This window comes from Pristiophorus japonicus, chromosome 5 (genome assembly GCF_044704955.1).
Source record: "Pristiophorus japonicus isolate sPriJap1 chromosome 5, sPriJap1.hap1, whole genome shotgun sequence".
Lineage (NCBI taxonomy): Eukaryota > Metazoa > Chordata > Chondrichthyes > Pristiophoridae > Pristiophorus > Pristiophorus japonicus.
In genome coordinates, this window is record NC_091981.1 from 33,720,788 (window position 1) to 33,736,271 (window position 15,484).

A 15,484-nucleotide genomic window follows, 5' to 3' on the forward strand; every position below is an offset into this window, starting at 1 on the left:
GAACTCCAAGGAGTAAAGACCCAATCTACTCAATCTATCATCATAAGGTAACCCCCTCATTTCTCGAATCAGCCTAGTGAATCGTCTCTGTACCCCTTCCAAAGCTAGTATATCCTTCCTTAAGTAAGGTGACCAAAACTGCACGCAGTACTCCAGGTGCGGCCTTACCAATACCTTATACAGTTGCAGCAACACCTCCCTGCTTTTGTACTCCATCCCTTTCGCAATGAAGACCAACATTCCATTTGCCTTCCTGATTACCTGCTGCACCTGCAAACTAACCTTTTGGGATTCATGCAGGTCGGGTGGCACGGTTTAATGTTTTTTGTTTTGCAGATAAACTCCAAAAAGAGTTTCATGCACAAGGACCCCCAGGTCCCTCTGCACCACAGCATGTTGTAATTTCTCCCCATTCAAATAATATTCCCTTTTACTGTTTTTTTTCCCAAGGTGGATGACCTCACACTTTCCGACATTGTATTCCATCTGCCAAACCTTAGCCCATTCGCTTAACCTATCCAAATCTCCTTGCAGCATCTTTGAGTCCTCTACACAACCCGCTTTCCCACTAATCTTAGTGTCATCTGCAAATTTTGTTGCACTACACTCTGTCCCCTCTTCTAGGTCATCTATGTATATTGTAAACAGTTGTGGTCCCAGTACTGATCCCTGTGGCACATCACTAGCCACTGATTTCCAACCGGAAAAGGACCCATTTATCCCGACTCTCTGCTTTCTGTTCGCCAGCCAATTCTCTATCCATGCTAATACATTTTCTCTGACTCCGCGTACCTTTATCTTCTGCAGTAACCTTTTGTGTGGCACCTTATCGAATGCCTTTTGGAAATCTAAATACACCACATCCATCGGTACACCTCTATCCACCATGCTCGTTATATCCTCAAAGAATTCCAGTAAGTTAGTTAAACATGATTTCCCTTTCATGAATCCATGCTGCGTCTGCTTGATTGCACTATTCCTATCCAGATGTTCCACTATTTCTTCCTTAATGATAGTTTCAAGCATTTTCCCCACTACAGATGTTAAACTAACTGGCCTATAGTTACCTGCCTTTTGCCTGCCCCCTTTTTTAAACAGAGGCGTTACATTAACTGCTCTCCAATCCGCTGGTACCTCCCCAGAGTCCAGAGAATTTTGGTAGATTATAACAAATGCATCTGCTATAACTTCTGCCATCTCTTTTAATGCCCTGGGATGCATTTCATCAGGACCAGGGGACTTGTCTACCTTCAGTCCCATTAGTCTGTCCAGCACTACCTCCCTAGTGATAGTGATCATCTCAAGGTCCTCCCTTCCCACATTCCTGTGACCAGCAATTTTTGGCATGGTTTTTGTGTCTTCCACTGTGAAGACGGAAGCAAAATAATTGTTGAAGGTCTCAGCCATTTCCACATTTCCCATTATTAAATCCCCCTTTTCATCTTCTAAGGGACCAACATTTACTTTAGTCACTCTTTTCCGTTTTATATATCTGTAAAAGCTTTTACTATCTGTTTTTATGTTTTGCGCAAGTTTACCTTCGTAATCTATCTTCCCTTTCTTTATTTTTTTTTAGTCATTCTTTGCTGTTAAAATTTTCCCAATCCTCTAGTTTCCCACTAACCTTGGCCACCTTATACGCATTGGTCTTTGATTTGATACTTTCCTTTATTTCCTTGGTTATCCACGGCTGGTTATCTCTTCTCTTGGCGCCCTTCTTTTTCACTGGAATATATTTTTGTTGCGCATTATGAAAGAACTCCTTAAAAGTCCTCCACTGTTCCTCAATTGTGCCATCGTTTAGTCCTTGTTTCCAGTCTACTTTAGCCAACTCTGCCCTCATCCCACTGTAGTCCCCTTTGTTTAAGCATAGTACGCTCGTTTCTGACACAACTTCCTCATCCTCAATCTGTATTACAAATTCAACCATATTGTGATCACTCATTCCAAGAGGATCTTTTACGAGGAGGTCGTTTATTTTTCCTGTCTCGTTACACAGGACCAGATCCAAAATGGCTTGCTCCCTTGTAGGCTCTGTTACATACTGTTCTAAGAAACAATCCCGTATGCATTCTATGAATTCCTCCTCCAGGCTACCCCCTGCGATTTGATTTGACCAATCAATATGTAGGTTAAAATCCCCCATAACTACTGCCGTTCCTTTTTCACATGCCTCCATTATTCCCTTGATTATTGTCCGCCCCACCATGAAGTTATTATTTGGGGGCCTATAAACTACGCCGACCAGTGACTTTTTCCCCTTACTATCTCTAATCTCCACCCACAATGATTCAACATTTTGTTCATTGGAGCCAATATCATCCCTCACAACTGCCCTGATATCATCCTTTATTAACAGAGCTACCCCACCTCCTTTCCCTTCTTGCCTATCTTTCTGAATCGTCAGATACCCCTGTATGTTTAATTCACAGTCTTGGCCACCTTGCAACCATGTTTCTGTAATGGCCACCAAATCATACCCATTTGTAATGATTTGTGCCGTCAACTCATTTACTTTATTTCGAATGCTGCGTACATTTAGGTAGAGTGTTTTCATCCTAGTTTTTAAACCATGATTTTTAGTTTTTACCCCTCCTGCAGCCCTTTTACATTCAGTGGCCCTTTTTGTTTCTTGCCTTTGGTTTCTCTGCCCTCCACTTTTACTCATCTCTTTTCTGTCTTTTGTTTTTGTCTCCTTTTTGTTTCCCTCTGTCTCCCTGTATTGGTTCCTATCCCCCTGCCATATTAGTTTAACTCCTCACCAACAGCACTAGCAAACACTCCCCCTCGGACATTGGTTCCGTTCCTGCCCAAGTGCAGACCGTCCGGTTTGTACTGGTCCCACCTCCCCCAGAACCTGTTCCAATGCCCCACGAATTTGAATCCCTCCCTGCTGCACCACTGCTCAAGCCACGTATTCATCTGTGCTATCCTGCAATTCCTACTCTGACTAGCACGTGGCACTGGTAGCAATCCCGAGATTACTACTTTTGAGGTCCTACTTTTTAATTTAACTCCTAGCTCCTTAAATTCGTCTCGTAGGACCTTATCCCTTTTTTTTAACCTATGTCGTTGGTACCAATGTGCACCACGACAACTGGCTGTTCTCCCTCCCTTTTGTACATCTAACTGGTTGCAACCCAGCAGCAAAGGTTGCTATCCCTTCGATCACCAGAGTCTGCTTCCAACCAGATAGATCTCAGAACCGTGTTTGTAGTGCCACATCTGTTCGCGACAGCCACAGTATTCACTTCGACCAAGCAGTAATTGGGCAAATAAATGTCGTGTCGATGATATTGGACTACTAATCCAGAGGCCTGTACTAATAATCCAGAGAAAAGAACATAGAATTAGGAGCAGGAGCAGGTTATGTGACCCCTTTAACCCTGCTCTGCCATTCAATAAGATCATGGCTGATCTTCAGCCTCAGCTCCACTTTCCCACCTGATCCCCATATCCCTTGATTCCTTTAGAGTCCAAAAATCGATCTATCTCAGCCTTATATATACTCAATGACTCAGCATCCACTGGTCTTTGAGGTAGAAAATTCTAAAGACTCATAACCCTGAGTGAAGAAATTCCTCCTCGTCTCAGCCTCAAATGGCCAACCCTTTATCCTGAGACTGTGCCATTAGTTCTAGATTCTCCAGCTAGGAGAAACAACCTCTCGGCTTCTACCCTGTCAATCCCCCTCAGTATTTTATATGTTTCAATGAGATCACCTCTCATTTGTCTAAACTCCAGAGAGTATAGGCTCAATCTCTCCTCATCGAACAACCCTCTCATCCCAGGCATCAATCTAGTGAACCTTTGTTGCACCGCCTCTATGGCATATATGTCCTTCCTCAGATAAGGAGACCAAAACTGTGCACCGTACTCCAGGTGTGATCTCACCAAAGCCCTGTATAATTTTTTCAAGACTTCCTTACTCTTGTACTCTAACCCCCTTGCAATAAAGACCAACATGTAATTTGCCTTCCTAATTGCTTGCTGCGCCTACATGTTAACTTTCTGTGTTTTCTGTATGAGGACATCTAAATCTCTCTGAACACCAACCTTTAACAGTTTCACCATTTTAAAAAAATACTGTTTTTTTTATTCTTCTTACCAAAGTGAATAACCTCACATTTTCCCACGTTATACTCCCATCTGTCACCATATTTCCCACTCACTTAACCTGTTCATATCCCTTTGCAGGCTCTGTGTATCCTCACAGCTTACTTTTCCACCTAGCTTTGTATCGTTAGCAAACTTGGATACATTGGACTCGGTCCCTTCATCTAAGTCATTAATATAGATTGCAAATAGCTGAGGCCCAAGCTCTGATCTTTGCGGCTCTTCCTCTTAGGCGGTCCCTCACATCGAGCATGACTTGCTTCTACACCAAAAAGGGATAAGTTCACAGGTGTTACAATGAGGGACCTGATATTCCAGGATCCCGAACTACATGCATATTGCAGGATGGAAGATGCCTGCGCGTGGATTTTTTTTAACATGTGGTCACCATTGCACACCAGCCACTTGCTTGACGGAGCTAGGTCTTGGTCCAATGGCAAGGATTAAACAAGACGACTGGAGACCAGCTCTGCTGCACGGACCTAGTGCACACACATATCGCAGTGTGGGCTGGCCCGTGCTGCCCCTGGGCCCTCGCCTCTCCTAGGCCCTGAACCCAGGCCTAACCTGGGCCCTGATCACGTTGCTCTAAAATATCTCGCAGCTCTTCTGCTGCTTGCTGCCCACACTACATTCAGCGACCTGGATTATGGCGATGTGCAATCCAGTTGCACTCCTCCAAGTCGTTGCACCCCCCCGAACCAGCTCACGTGTATCTTGCAATGGCATGCCGCTGGTGTTTCCTTGCAGGCCGGGGCCGCACTGAGTGCTGGTCCACCTCCACGCTGCTCCTTTTAAAGCCCCGACCCGCGAGGAAAATCCAGCGGCAGGTTTTCGAATAGAAACATGGAAAATAGGTGCAGGAGTAGGCCATTCATCCCTTCGAGCCTGTACCACCATTCAATAAGATCATGGCCGATCATGCACCTCAGTCCCCTTTCCTGCTTTCTCTCCATAGCCCTTGAGCCCTTGATCCCTTTAGCCGTAAGGGCCATATCTAACTCCCTCTTGAATTGGCATCTCTGCGGTAGAGAATTCAACAGGTTAACAACTCTCTTGAGTGAAGAAATTTCTCCTCATCTCAGTCCTAAATGGCTTACCCCTTATCCTTAGACTGTGTCCCCCTGGTTCTGGACTTCCCCAACATCAGGAACATTCTTCCTGCATCTAACCTGTCCAGTCCCATCAGAATTTTATATGTTTCTATGAGATCCCCTCTCTTCCTTCTAAACTCCAGTGAATAAAGGCCCAGTCGATCCAGTCTATCCTCATACATTAGTCCAGCCATCCCGGGAATCAGGCTGGTGAACCTTCGCTGCACTCCCTCAATAGCAAGAATGTTCTTCCTCAGATTAGGAGACCAAAACTGAATACAATATTCCAGGTGAGGCCTCACCAAGGCCCTGTACAACTGCAGTAAGACCTCCCTGCTCCGATACTCAAATCCCCTAGCTATGAAGGCCAACATACCATTTGCCTTCTTCACCGCCTGCTGTACCTTCATGCCAACTTTCAATGACTGATGTACCATGACACCCAGGTCTTGTTGCACCTCCCCTTTTCCTAATCTGCCGTCATTCAGATAATATTCTGCCTTTGTGTTTTTGCCCCCAAAGTGGATAACCTCACATTTATCCACATTATACTGCATCTGCCATGCATTTGCCCATTCACCTAATCTGTCCAAGTCACCCTGCAGCCTCTTTGCGTCCTCCTCACAGCTCACAGCGCCACCCAGTTTAGTGTCATCTGCAAACTTGGACACACTCAATTCCTTCATCTAAATCATTAATGTATATTGTAATTGGCTGGGGTCCCAGCACTGAGCCCTGCGGCACCCCATTAGTCACTGCCTGCCATTCTGAAAAGAACCCGTTTATCCCGACTCTCTGCCAACCAGTTCTCTATCCACGTCAGTACATTACCCTCCAATACCATGTGCTTTAATTTTGCACATCACTCTCTTGAATAACTCTGGATGTTGAGTTCCCAGCTTTGGTCACCCTGGAGCCATGTCTCTGTGATGCCAATTATATCATATTCATTAATTGCTGCCTGTGCAGTTAATTCATCCATCTTATTATGAATACTCCTCGCATTGAGGCACAGAGCCTTCAGGCTTGTCTTTTTAACATACTTTGCCCTTTTAGAATTTTGCTGCAATGTGGCCCTTTTTGATTTTTACCTTGGGTTTCTCTGCCCTCCACTTATACTTTTCTCTTTCTATCTTTTGCTTCTGCCCCCATTCTACTTCCCTCTGTCTCCCTGCATAGGTTCCCATCCCCCTGCCATATTAGTTTAACCCCTCCCCAACAGCACTAGCAAACACTCCCCCTTGGACATTGGTTCCGGTCCTGCCCAGGTACAGACCGTCCGGTTTGTACTGGTCCCACCTCCCCCAGAACCGGTTCCAATGTCCCTTGAATTTGAATCCCTTCCTTCTGCACCACTCCTCATCTGAGCTATCCTGCAATTCCTACTCTGCCTAGCACGTGGCACTGGTAGCAATCCTGAGATTACTACCTTTTGAGGTCCTACTTTTTAATTTAACTCCTAGCTCTCTAAATTCAGCTTGTCGGACCTCATCTCATTTTTTACCTATATTGTTGGTACCTGTGTGCACCACGACAACTGGCTGTTCACCCTCCCCTTCAAAATGTCCTGCAACCGCTCCGAGACATCCTTGACCCTTGCACCAGGGAGGCAACATACCATCCTGGAGTCTCGATTGCGGCCGAAGGAATGTCTATCTATTCTCCTTACAATAGAATCCCCTATCACTGTAGCTCTCCCACTCTTTTTCCTGCCCTCCTGTGCAGCAGAGCCACCCACGGTGCCATGGACTTGGCTGCTGCTGCCCTTGCCTGATGAGACATCCCCCCCCCACCCCGCCAACAGTACCCAAAGCGGTGTATCTGTTTTGGAGGGGAATGACCGCAGGGGAGCTCTGCACTACCTTCCTTCCACTGCTCTTCATGTTGATCATCCGTTCGCTGTATGTCTGTGTAACCTTTACCTGCGGTATGATCAACTCACTATACGTGCTATTTACGGCATCCTCAGCATCGTGCATGCTCCAGAGTGAATCCACCCGCAACTCCAGTGCCACAATGCGGTCTGTCAGGATCTGTGCCATCGGATCCTTTACGTCCACCCGAAAGGGCAGATAGAGCCCTGGTTTAAGGTCTCATCTAAAATACGGTACCTCTGACAATCCAGCATTGAGAACATAAGGAGATCTCAGACTGCATTGAAGTGCCAGCCTAGATTATGTGCTCAAGTCTCTGGAGTGGGACTGACCCTTGTGGCACCCCACTAGTTACAGCCAGCTAACCGATAAATGACCCATTTATTCCTACTTCCTGTTTTCTGTCTGTTAACCAATCCTCTATCCATGCTAATATATTACCCCCAACCCTATGAGCCCTTATCTTGCATAGCAACCTTTTTAAATGGCACCTTATCGAATGCCTTTTGGAAATCCAAATATACCACATCTACTGGTTCCTCTTTATCTACCCTGCTAACTATGTCCTCAAAAAAACTCTAATAAATTTGTTAAACACGATTTCTCTTTCATAAAATCGTGTTGACTCTGCCTCATCATATGATTTTCTAAGTGCCCTGTTACCACTTCGTTGATAATGGATTCCAGCATTTTCCCGATGACTGATATCAAGCTAACTGGCCTATAGTTCCCCGTTTTCTCTCTCCCTCCTTTCTTGAATAAGAACATAAGAAATAGGACCAGGAGACCACCATTTGGCCCCTCGAGCCTCCTCCTCCATTCAATAAGATCATGGCTGATCTGATCATGGGCTCAGTTCCACTTCCCTGCCCACTCCCCATAACCCTTTGCTCCCTTCTAGCTTAAAAATTGTCAATGTCCATCTTAAATATATTCAATGACCCAGCCTCCACAGCTCTCTGGGGAAGAGAATTCCACAGATTTACAACCCTCTAAGAAATGAAATTCCTCCTCATCTCAGTTTTAAATGGGCGACTCCTTATTCTGAAACTGCTCCCTAGTTCTAGATTCCCCCATGAGTGGAAACATCCTCTCTGCATCTACCTTGTCGAGCCCCCTCATTATCTTGTATGTTTCAATAAGATCACCTCTCATTCTTCTGATCTCCAATGAGTATAGGCCCAACCTACACAACCTTTCTTCATAAGTCAACCCCTTCAACTCAGGAAACAACCTAGTGAACCTTCTCTGACTGCCTCCAATGCAAGTAAATCCCTCCTTAAATAAGGAGACCAAAACTGTATGCAGTACTCCAGGTACAGTTGTAGTAGGACTTCCCTGCCTTTATACTCCATCCCCCTTGTAATAAAGGCCAACATTACATTTGTCTTCCCGATTACTTGCTGTACCTGCATACTAACTTTTTGTGTTTCATGCACAAGGACCCCAGGTCCCTCTGTCAGCATTTTGTAATTTTTCTCCATTTAAATAATAATTAGCCTTTTGATTTTTTTCTGCCAAAGTGGATAACCTCACACTTTCCCACATTTTATTCCATCTGCCAATTTTTTGCCCACTCACTTAGCCATCTGCAGATTTTTTGTGTCCTCCTCACAACTTGCTTTTCCACCCAACTTTGTATCATCAGCAAACTTGGCTACATTGCACTCGGTCCCTTCATCCAAATAATTCATAGTGATTGTAAATAGTTGAGGCCCCAGCACCGATCCCTGTGGCACCCCACCAGTTACTGTTTGCCAACCGGAAAATGACCCATTCTCTGTTTTTTGTTAGTTAGCCAATCCTCTATCCATGGTAATATATTATCCCCAACCCCATGAACTTTTATCTTGTGCAGTAACCTTTTATGTGGTACCTTATCGAATGCCTTCTGGAAATCCAAATACACCACATCCACTTGTTCCTCCCTATCCACCCTGCTCGTTGCCCTCCACCCTCAAAGAACTACAGCAAATTTGTCAAACATGATTTCCTTTTCATAAAACTGTGCTGACTCTGCTTGACTGGATCATGCTTTTTCCAAATATCCTGCTTACTGCTTCCTTAATAATGGACTCCAGCATTTTCCCAATGACAGATGTTCGGCTAACTGGTCTCTTGTTTCCTGCTTTCTGCCTGCCTCCTTTTTTAAATAAGGCGTTCCATTTGCGGTTTTCCAATCCGCTGGGACCTCCCCAATGGGGTTACATTTGCTACCTTCCAATCTGTTGGCACCATTCTAGACTCAAGGGAATTTTGGAAGATCACAACCAATGCATCCACTATCTCTAGCAGCCACCTCTTTTCGAACACTAGTGTGTAGGCCATCAGGTCCAGGAGATTTGTCGGCTTTTAGTCCCATTAGTTTCTCAAGTACTTTTTCTCTACTAATATTCATTACTTTAAGTTCCTTACTCTTAATAACCTCTTGGTTCACCACTGTTTTTGGTATTTTTTTATGTCTTCTACTGTGAAGGCAGATACAAAATATTTGTTTCAAGTCTCTGCTATTTCCTTATTTCCCATTATAATTTCACCTGTGAGTTCAAATCCCACCCACCATGGCAGTTTGAGAATTTGAATTCAGTTTTTAAAAAAAATCTTGAAATAAAATACGATGACCATGAAGCTGTTAGATTGTCATAAAAACCCAACTGGTTCACTGATGTCCTTTAGGGATATCCTTTAGGGAAGGAAACCTGCCATCCTTATCTGATCTGGCCTATCTCTGTTGTGCCCCCTGAAATTGCCTAGCAAGCCACTCAGTTGTATCAAACCACTGTAGGAGTTCAAGAAGGTCCACCCCATCTTCTCAGGGCAACTCGGGATGGGAAATAACTCCCGTCTTGCCAGCAAGGCCCATATCCCGAGAATGAATAAAAAAAATTGGTTGTCTTCATGACACTGTTCTGGAATTGCATTGCGATCTGGATTTATACTGCCATTTTTCTAGAAAAAGCTGTGCATCCGTGCAAAAGTGACACCCTTGGCATTAATTTGATGATGCATTGTACTGCCCAAATTCATTTCATTTGGGGCAATTAAAGCAAGCAGAAAGAAGCTTCCCTGATAGCGAGTGGTTAAAAATACAGCCTGGTGTAAACATTAAACGGTACAGACCAGGAAACCCAGGCTCATCGGTAGGTGTTCGGTTGGACCCTGTCTGTGCTGCATTAACTAATCTCAGCTGGGCTGGAAAACGTGGCACTACAATTGGCATTGGCTCCCTTAGACTTCGTAGTGGAAAATTCATCCACAGTGCTTGGGTTGCACATCTGCTAATTCAATCCGAACTGTTAGTTGGTGAGGTTAACGGGACTGGAACCAAAATGAAGTAGTTGCCGGGACTGAAAAGGATGAATTTGGTTTTGCCAACATTGAGCTGAAGAAAAGACATTTTATCAGAAATGTCTTTGATTTTTTTTTATTGCTAACCTGCAGACCGTTTGATTGCAGAGTCGTCTCCCTACTAGTCTTCCAATGATGTAGCCAACTGGTTGTGTCCCAGAGGGTCTCCATTGTAAACAATGGGGGGCAACTTCAAACCAGTCTGAGGAATGCCACAGAGCCACTGTATACGAAAAATGATAGGCAGGAAAAAACTCGCTGGTCCTTTCAGCTTGTGATATCTTATACATCACAGTCTTCACACTCTCCACCCCATCCGCAACCATGTGATCTCCTAGAAGAGGCGAAAAATTAGATAAAAACCCAGGCCAACTTGGAGGGAAAAAATCTGGGAAATTCTTCTCCGACCCTCTTGGGCCTTCAAAACTAGTCCAGGAGATCATTCTATGGGCCCAAGTTTCGAGCCGCGCCGAGAACGGCGCAGTCCCGACCTGGACACCCGTTTTTCGCGCCACAAAGTGCGCCTAAAAAAAACCCTCCGTATTCTCCACCTCCCTGCAGGTCCTCAGGCCCTCGGCGCGGCGCAGCAGGAGCTGTAGGGGGGGGCGGAGCCAGGTCCCTGCGCTGAAAACAGTGCCGGGACCTCTGCACATGCGCGCTACAGTGGGCACGCAAGTGCAGTAGCTCCAGGCGCCCGAAACTGTGTGGGAGGGGCCTGAAGCACGCAGCCCCTAGCCCTGGCCGAATGGGACATTAAACCGAGGTCCTGCCTGCCCCCTCAGGTGGACATAAAAGATCCCATGATACTATTCAAAGACGAGCATGGGAGTTCAATCTGGTATCCTGGCGAATATTTAGCCCTCAGCCAACATCACAAAAAAAAGATTGTAATTATCACATTGCTGTTTGTGGGACCTTGCTGTGCGCAAATTGGCTGCTGCGTTTCCTATATTACCAAAGTGACTAAACTTCAAAAGTACTTCATTGGCTGTAAAATGCTTTGGGACGTCCTGAGGTGGTGAAATGTGCAAGTTTTTCTTTTTAATGGTGCTCATGTTAAAAAGCAGCTTTCATATGCTATTCACACAGAACTTAGAACCTAATGCTTGTACTTGGAACAGAGTTTACTCTCCGTCCCCTTTAATAGAAAACAAAAAAGATCCCTTGTTCACCAAGGCAATATAAACTTAGATTGTGAACTTGGCAAATTACTCTGTAATGTGCAAATGTGTTGTCATTTGTTAATTTTTACAAATAAGTAGCCTAGTTAACTACCTTGTCCATTAGCAAAAATGACCTTGAAAAAGGAACTTTTTGATTATCAGGATATTGAATCAAGAGGGTGTGTTTCTACAGACAACAGCACCTTTCAGGCATCTTTTTCAAGTGGCATTCTTCATGTGTGAGTCTAAGCAGTGAGTTCTGGCGGGCTGTTTGGTTGTGGAAGGCATCATTGCAAAGCTCATAGTCTCCCTCATATCATGTCCACCCGACACACTTGTTTCAGCGGGGGTAACTGGATAGCATTCCCGAAGGGGAGCTCCAGCTTTTGTTCCCCATTCTTTCGCTTCTTTTCCTCCTGCTAACCTGATTGCAATCAACCAACTCAACATAAACTAGGGATAAAATCTAAAATCATCCTGATCTTTACAGGACATTTATTCACTAACTGATCAGGGTAGCCCTTATTAAATTTTAACACTGGATCGCTATCGCATATTTTTGTTTTGATCTCTATTACGTTGAGTATTACTGCTGTCTCTACTTCAGTACAATCTGCAGTGCAGGTTACAATAAGGATGCATTTCTGAGTTGTTTGTCCCATAAATTGGTTTTATATGCATCCAAATTATTCTGGTCAGTTCGCAGCATAGGAAAGGGGAGCAGTTTCAATTGCGATTCATTCAGGGTGACATGGGAGAGTTTTGGCAAGGGATAAAAACCTCGCGTAACTCCTGCTAAAGTTGCAGCATTTGCAAATAGGGATTACAGTTTTCCTGTGCACCCACACACTGTTTCCTGTATATACGGAATGAGTTTGCTATATTTTTTCTTGGGTGCCTTAAAGCAATGATCATGTACCAGAAAAAGGTATGGAAACAAATTTGATGAATGTTTATAGAATAATGAAGGGACTAGATAAACTATTAAATTGATGTCAACCAAATATTTAAACTTCAATTCTGGCCTCTTGCATATCCCTGATTTTCATCACTTCACCATTGGCGGTCGCGCCATCAGCTGCCTAGGCCTTAAGCTCTGAAATTCCCTCCCTAAACTTCTCTGCCTCGCTCCTCTACTTAAAGACACTCTTTGAAACCTACCTCTTCCTGTCCCAATATCTCTTTATGCGGCTCGGTATCAAATCTTGTTTGATAATGCTTCTGTGAAGCGACTTGGGGCATGTTACTACATTAAAGGCACTATATAAATGCAAGTTGCTGTTTTATGTAAATAGGTTAGACTGGACCAGGGCCACGCTTACAAATAGCGTAAGCGCAGAATTAGGTTGGATGTTAGGTGCTCCTTTTCCCAGAGAATAGTAGACTTCTTGTATAGGTTGCTGGCTCACTGAATTCCTTCAAGCGAGAGCTGGATCTGTTTCTGGCTGGGTGGGAGATCACCTCGTACAAGAGCTAGGTGTCCTGTAACGTAAATCGAGGCCAATGTGGTTTCCTGGACTAGTTTCAGTCGCCTAAGGGGGTTGGAGAGGAATTTTCCATTTTTTTTCTTACCCTAATTGGCCTTGGTTTTTATTTTATTTTTTGCCTCTCCCAGAAGATTACATGTCTGTCGGTGAGTGCATGTATGAGGCATCACAACTGTGTAGGATAGCCTGGATGAACAAGTCGGTCTTTTCCTGCCCAGCCTTTTCACATATTCATAAATTGTTTGACCATTCACTAAATAATAAGTAGAACAATGGCTGAACCTATGTCTCAGTGAGGAACTCCACAGCCAGCTGTGTTAGTCCAGCAGATCAGAACGGTCTAAGATTTAACTATTGATTTGTGCTGACTTAGCTGATCTCATTTAGGATAGCAATGGTGGTTAGATTTAGCACCCCTTCACTAGTAAGGTTAGCCCTGGTTCCTGCTGTTGATTGATGTCCATTCATTCCTGCTAGAAATGCATTGGACTTCATTGAGGAAAGTATCGGGCTTGGTTGTGTTGCCCTCCGTGACCAGGCAGCCTGCCAACATTCATTTATCATCCATGTATGGATTAGTGGATTTACACATAAAATATCTCGGACATCCCCAATCTTGTTCGAGATCCTAGAAAGAAAGAAAAACTTGTATTATATTGCTCTTTTCATGACCTTAGGACGTCCTAGAGCACTTTATAGTCAATGAAATAATTTTTGAAGTGTAGTCACTGCTGTTATGTAGGAAACATAGCAGTCAATATGCACACAGCAAGGCCCCACAAACAATGTGATAATGATCAGATAATCTGTTTTAGTGATGGTTGAGGGATAAATGTTGGCCAAGATACCGGGGATAACTCCTCTGCTCGTGTTCAAAATGGGATCTTGTACATCTTCCTGAGATGGCAGACAGGGCTTCAGTTTAATGTCTCATCCGAAAGACGACGCCTCCAACACTGCACTGGAGTGTTGCCCTGTGTTTTGAAGTCTGGCTTGAGCCAACAGCCTTCTGACTCGGAGGCACGAGTGCTATCGACTGAGCCAAGGCTGACACCTAATTCCTGAATAACATCATTGTGGACTTACAACCACTGTAAGAAATGCAGCAGTTCAAGGAAAGTTCCCGCCACGCCTACTACCACCACCTCGGGGCACCTAGGTGTGGCCAATGAATGCAGCCGTTCCAATATTGTCCACATCCAGAAAACAATTTTTTTTAAATTTCAACTCCCGATCCTAAGAAATGTGGACACACTTGCAGGTGAGACCAGTGATGAACCCAAGATATATACATCATATCTGAAAATTATAACCGGGCTCCATGTTGAAGAATTTGTATTACGCAGTTACTGTTGCTATGCAAATAAACGCAGCTGATGTTGCACACGCACGGCAAGATCCCACAAATGAGATGACCAATAAATATATCTTGATGATGTCTTCTCATGAAGCATTAGAGGGCCATGTTGGAACTGAGTCCCAGCATGAGTCAGCACCTTCGATAGGAGAGGATCAAAGAGTCAAAAAACATTTGTTTAATAATAATAAAATAAATTGCACCAGATTAAAACTGGATGTTGTATATTAGTCATTTTGGTTTAAAGATTGAATGAATGATCTGTACATTGTCTGTTACAAGTTCGGTGATGCCTAAACCCATCCTACAGTGTTCCAGTTTAAAAATCAATTTAGCTGTTAATGGATTGATAACAAAAAGGACATTCTTTCTCCCTGTTTAATTTGCCTGTAATTTGCCAGCTATTTTTTTTTCCAGTTGTATACATTTAAGTGTTGCTATGTATTTTTGCCTCATTTAATGATGTTGGGGGTCAGTATCACATGCATTAAGTTTGAGTTTGTTAATGATCTGGATTTTGCGGTCAGTGGTGAAGGAAGTTCGCTTGCCGTTCACCTCGCTGACGTGCCAACAAAGTTTTTGTGGACTTTTGAGCGGAGACTTGCTAATCCGGCGACTGATCCAGCGCGCGCCCTCTTCAGGGCATCTGTGAGCAAGTTGCAAACAGGGAGGCTCTTCAACCAATCGGATTGAAGAATCCTCACTGAGTAACGCAGAGTCCAAACCAGGAAGTGTAAAGCAGGAAGTATAACAACAACAACTTGTAATAATATAGCACCTTTAACATAATGAAATATCCCAAGGCGCTTCACAGAAGTATTATGAGATAAAAAATTTGACACCAAGCCACATAAATAGAAATTAGCACAGGTGACCAAAAGCTTGTTCGAAGAGGTATGTTTTAAGGAGAGTTTTAAAGGAGGAGAGGTAGAGAGGCGAATTTAAATTAGATTTAAATCATATACAGAAAGCAAAATAAAGATTGGAAAGACAGGTGAGAGAGATAAAAGACAGACAGAAAAAGTAAATTTTTTGTAATCTCCAA

At 44.0% G+C, this 15,484-nt stretch overlaps 1 protein-coding gene across 2 annotated transcripts in view; it reads left to right on the forward strand.

Moving 5' to 3' along the window:
* Positions 1 to 15,484, forward strand: part of cep72 (centrosomal protein 72) — a 230,603-nt gene that overhangs the window by 47,509 nt on the left and 167,610 nt on the right. The window lies entirely within an intron of this gene.